This window comes from Pteropus alecto, unplaced genomic scaffold, assembly GCF_000325575.1.
Source record: "Pteropus alecto unplaced genomic scaffold, ASM32557v1 scaffold38, whole genome shotgun sequence".
Lineage (NCBI taxonomy): Eukaryota > Metazoa > Chordata > Mammalia > Chiroptera > Pteropodidae > Pteropus > Pteropus alecto.
Genome location: NW_006442512.1, coordinates 9785472 through 9791370, shown reverse-complemented (window position 1 = coordinate 9791370; position 5899 = coordinate 9785472). Strand labels below are relative to the sequence as shown.

The following is a 5899-nucleotide window of genomic DNA, read 5'->3' as shown; positions in this document are numbered from 1 at the left end:
GCCTGTTGATAAAGCTGAGAGAGAAAGCTAACGATATCGTTTAAGCCCCTATAAAGCATCAAGGAACACACTTACCAGTTCCACTCTGAATTTCCCAGTTATGAGCCAATAAACCCCATTTTGTTCAAGCTTGTTGGGTTTCTGACATCTGCTTATAACCACAAGTGTCCCAACTAATACAGGCTTGTTTCCAGCTAACTATTTTTACTAATTAATATACATATTCCATCTCTGTATGATTCTCAAACCAGAAAACACAGCAGTTACCCAAAAAGCTTTATTTATTTATTTATTTAACACCTACGACACCTGATATTCCTAAGTGGTCTCCCATCCAAGTACTAACCAGAGCCGACCCTGCTTAGCTTCCGAGATCAGACGAGATCAGGCACATTCAGGGTGGCATGGTTGTAGATCCAAATAGCTTTTTTTAAATATAGATTTTTAGGCCTTATCAAACCTACTGTTTTGGAATCTTTATGGTGGACTCCTTATACCTATATATATATTTTTAATTCCACAAAATGATTTGGAAGCCTCACCAGTACAAACAACCACTAATCTATCCACAAAAGGACAAACACCAAATTATAAAATGGCTTTTTCCTAGTTGAATTGCAGACAGGGACTTTCAGTCTAGAATCCTGCAAAGGAAACAGATAGGTTACCCTACACTGACCACCATTAAACCATGTTTCTCTCAGAAAAATCAGTGAAATATTTTTTTAAATACTTTTATAACATTTATTGATTTTTCTTACTTCTACTGATAGAAATCACTAGTGAGAAGAGTATTACAATCACAGATGTAAAAAGAATATATATGTGTGTGTGTGTGTGCGTGCATGTGTGTATTGGTTTAATGCTCCTTTAGTTCTTTATCATAAAACTAGCATAAAAACCAGAATGGGCAGTAATGGCTTTCTAATGCGAATTTTTGTATGAAATGGTACAAAAAGAGCCAAGCCATGTTCCTACATCTTTTTACAGCTGTACCTGAACAAATTAGTAAACTAATCTTATGTTTTCATATTTTAGCAAAAGCAAAGAAAAAGTATCTTTTTAAAACAATGACATCAAGGCTTGGTTTAAAGTTCATGATATAGAAACCTCTGTCCAGGTTTGTCCAAGGAAAACTTGGACAGTCCTGTGAGGCAGACTGATGGGATTGGCAGGGCACTTTTAAGCCATTTGCAATGTCACAATTATTCCCTTAAATCTGAATATACTCACTTGAAAATTGCCACTATGAAAGCATGGTAAGCAAAGTTTAAGTCAATATCTTTCCACAGAATAATTTACATTATGCCAAGGGAAGATAACAAAATCAAGAGATGTTCTATAGTCATTCTATCCTTAACAATTATGGTAATCTTTATATGTTTGCTGTTTTTTATTATCATCTGCGAGGAAGTCTCCTCTCAGGGCTCCTAATGAGAAGGAAAACTAGTGATCTAATGTCATCACTGGCGATCACTTTCAGTATAAAATTAGGAGACAGATCACCATGGAGAGATCAAGCAGTAACAAGATAATTTCCAGAGCCTGACCATGACCATATCTCTTTTAGTCCACCTCTTCTATAACTGAAGATGAATGAGAAGGTATTTTTAATTCGCTTATACTCCTGAAAAATTAAGTAGAGGGATCTCATAAGCAGGGGAGGGTAGAAGGGATACGAAACCAATAGAGATAATATCTGACTTGTAAAGTTATCTTTTTTTCCAGCTTTATCAAGGTATTATTGACTAAGTTGGTCAAAGTGAGAGGCAGAGCATGAGAGAGAAGGGAGCTGCCCAGAGAAAAAGATCCAGAAATCTGCATTGGGCCCCTTGAGTCTTTTTCCAAATAATAAGTTGTACACTCAGAGAGAGAGAGAGAATCTATAAAGCTGCACACACATTAAAAAAAAAAAACCTACTATTTAAAAATAATAATAATTACCAGGCAGCTGTGAGCCAAACACCTACTGGAGTTCACCCAAGTCTGGGAGCCATTCCAGTTCTGAAAATCTTGCAGCATTCAGTAGAGACCTCAGAAAGACTACATGTGAGGAATAGGTCCAGCCTAGTCCTAAAACATGTAGACAAGTTTATTCTAAAATTTATACAGAAAAGGACAGGACCTAACATAGGTAGAAACAAACGTTTTAAGGAATAAAGTGAGAGGAATCACTCTACCAATGTTAAGGCTTACTGTGTTGAGTCCCCAAGACCACCCCAGATTCAGTGACTTCCCAGGAGGACTCATAGCATTTAGTCATATTCATGGCTATGATTTATTACTGCATAAGGACATAGAGTAAAGTCAACAAAGGAAAAAGTTACATAGGGAAAATTTTGGAGGAAACCAAGCACAAGTTTCCAAAAGGCTTCTCCCACTTGAGTCACAAGAGTTGCTTAATTCATCCCATAATGAGTTATTGCAACACATGTTTTGAAATGTTGTCTACCAGAGAATCTCATTAGAGACTCAGTGCCCAAGGTTTTTATCAGAGACTGGTCATATAGGCACACACTGCCTAGCATGTATCATTTGCACAGTTTAGGCATAGTGAGCACAGTTAGGGGGGTGGAAGTCCTCCTGAAATTCTAGTTCTAAGATGCTAGCCAAGGGTCATCCTTGAAAGCTGACCTTTTCTAAGGATAGAAGTGACAGGTCTGCTATATTAACTCTTTTTTGCATACCATACAGTTTCATCACTATATAGCTACACTAATTAAGATAGTATAGTATTGGCAGAGGAATAGACATATAAATCAATAGAACAGAATAGAGAACCCAGAAATAGAGCCAAAAAAATATGTCTAACTGATTTTTGACAAAGGTACAAAAGCAATTCAGTGGGGAAGAATAGCCTTTTTCAACAAATGGTGCCAGAACAATTGGATGTATATACAAAAAAGATGAACCTTGACTTAAACCTCACGCCTAATACAGAAATTAACTTCAAATAAATCTTAAACTTAAATGTTGAACATAAAATTATAAAAATTTTAGAAAATAAAAGGAAAAGAATCTTTAGGATATAAGGCTAAGTAAAGAATTTTTATATTTGATACCAAAATCATAATTCATAACATAAAAATTGATAAACTGGGTCACACATCAAAATTAAAAATATTTGCTCTGTGAAAGACCCCGTTAAGAACATGAAAAGACAAGCTAAAGACTGGGAGAAAATATTTTCAGACCACTAATCCAATAATTTCTTTTATCTAGAACTCTCAAAAAGAATAAAAAAAAAAAAAGTCCAATTAAAAAATGAGGAACAGACATAAATAGACAATTGACTGAAGAGGATATACAGATGGAAAATAAGAACATGAAAAGCTGATCAGTATCACTAGCCATTAGGGAAATACAAATGAAAACCGCAATGAAATAGTACTATATATCCATCAGAATGACTAAAATAAAAAAAATAGTGAAAACACTAAATACTGGTGAGAACATGGAAAAACTCCTCATACATTGCTTGTGTGATTGTAAAATGGTATGGCCAGTTTGGAAAGAGTAGGACGATGTCTTACAAAACTATACATGCAGTTATCATATAAACCAGCAGTTGTACTCTCAGGCATTTAACCTAGAGAAATGAAAACTATGTACACACAAAAACCTATATACAAATGTTCATAGCAGCTTTATTAATAATTACCAAAATCTGGAAACAATTCAAGTGCCCTTCAATAGATGAACAGTTAAACAAACTGTGGTATATCCATAACATGTAATATTATTTAGCAATAAAAAGGAATGAAGTCTTGATAGACACAACAATTTGAATAAATCTTAAGAGAAATATGCTGAGTTAAAAACCCACTGTGGCTATAAAAGTGTATCATAAGAGATTCTTATAATGAAACTATTGTGTATCTTGATTGTGTTGGTGGTCACAAAATCTACATATGATAAAACTGCATGGAACTAAATGCCCCTACACAAACAAACACACACAAATGAATGCATGCAAAACTGGTGAAGTCTGAATAAGATCACTGAGTCGTATCAATGTAAATTTGTTTGTAATACTGTTCCATAGTCATGCAAAATGTTACCATTGGGGAAAACTAGTTGAAAGGTACACAAGATTTCTCTGTATTATTTCCTACTATTGCATGTGAATGTAGAATTATCTCGAAATTGAACTTAAACAAAAAAAGCTTCAAAAGAATCAAACTGATATGTAAGTAAATTAACTGCCTGCCAGAAGAAACACTTCATTGAGGACAACAAAAGCTAGACTCATAACGACATAACATCCATTATGTAGAGCATACTTTAAAAATTAGTAGGCATGTAGAGAAGCAGGAAAATATAACATATAACGAAAAGGAAAATCAGGCAATAGAAACTGACCTAGAAATGACTGGTGAAATTAGTAAAGGATTTTATAACAGCTATTATAAATATGGTCAAAGATTTCAAGGAAAACATCAAAGTAATTAAGGAAGAATAGAACATCCCAAAAAAGAAAATTGTTAAATATAAAAGAAACAAAAAGATATTCTACAACTGGAAAATTCAATATCTAAAATGAAAAATTTACTGAATGACCCTCATGACAAAGTAGACTCTGCTGAACAGAAGACAAATAAAATTGGAGACAGGAAATAGAAATGCTCGTTAGTAAACACAGAGAGGAAAAACAGCTATAAAAAAATGAACAGTTTCAGTGGACTATGAGATAATATTAAGTAACTACCATATTTGTAATTGGGGAGGAGAGAGACATTGGCACAGAAAAAGTATATTTTCTTAAAGATAATGGGAGGTTTTCTTTTCCAAATTTGATGAAAAATGTAAATCCATAGATCCAAGAAGCTCAATGAAGCAAAACAAGATTAAGGGGGAAAAGCAAATGGTAATCAAATTTTTAAAAACTAAAGAGAAAATTTCAACATATCCAGAAAAAAAAAGATATCTCATATTCAGGTTTATTAAGAATTATCGTCTCCTCAAGAGAAAGAATGCAAGTCAGAAAATAATAACATTTCAGTGCTGAAAGAAAAATAAAGACTATCAAAAATTCTATGTCTAACAAAAATAATGGTTAAAACTGAATGCAAAAATGAAGATATTTTCAGAAATTAAAAAGCAGAGATAATTCATCATCAACATACGTTCCAGTTATATGTATTATTGGGTAACAAACTCCCCTGGAATTCTGTGGCTTGAAACAACAAACTTTTTACTATATTTTACAATATTCTTAGTCAAGAAATTTATGTAAGACATGATTAGGTGATCCTTTCTTTCCTTGTGGCATCAGTTGAGTTCACTAGGTAGTATTCACTCATGTATCTGCCTCCATATACTTGGCTTCTCTCACATATCTAGCACATTGGCAGAGATGGCTAGAAAGCCAGGCTTAGCATGGGCTGTGGACCAAATAGCCTACATATGGCCTCACAAACATGGGGCCTCAAGGTAGGCCAACATCTTACCTAGTGGCTTCAAGAGCAGGAGTTCTAGCAAATAAGATAGAATCTACATGGTCGTTTATGACCTAAACTCAGAAGTCACAAAGCATTTCATCTGCCATACTCTATTAGTTAAAGTAATCACAATCTCATGCATTTGAAGGAGAAAGAGCATAGGACTCTAGAAGGAAAGAATGCCAAAGAATCTGTGGAAATGATTTTAAATTGTCACAACCTGCCCTCTGGCCAAAAATTTTTACATTCCTCCCTCAAGTTTTTATGTATAATATTTATATTATATGTATAATATATATATAAATTTTATATATATATTATACATATAATATATACATTTTAAAATTCATGAAAGATCACAAAAGGACAAATACTGTATGATTCCACTTATGTGATGCATCTAAAGTCGTCAAATTCATAGACAGAAATTAGAATGGTGAATAGTGATTGCTAGGAGC

At 33.8% G+C, this 5899-nt stretch overlaps 1 pseudogene; it reads right to left on the bottom strand.

The window, feature by feature from the left end:
* Window positions 1-297: 297 nt before the first annotated feature.
* On the bottom strand, window positions 298-416 carry LOC112471725 (annotated as a pseudogene).
* Window positions 417-5899: the final 5483 nt, after the last annotated feature.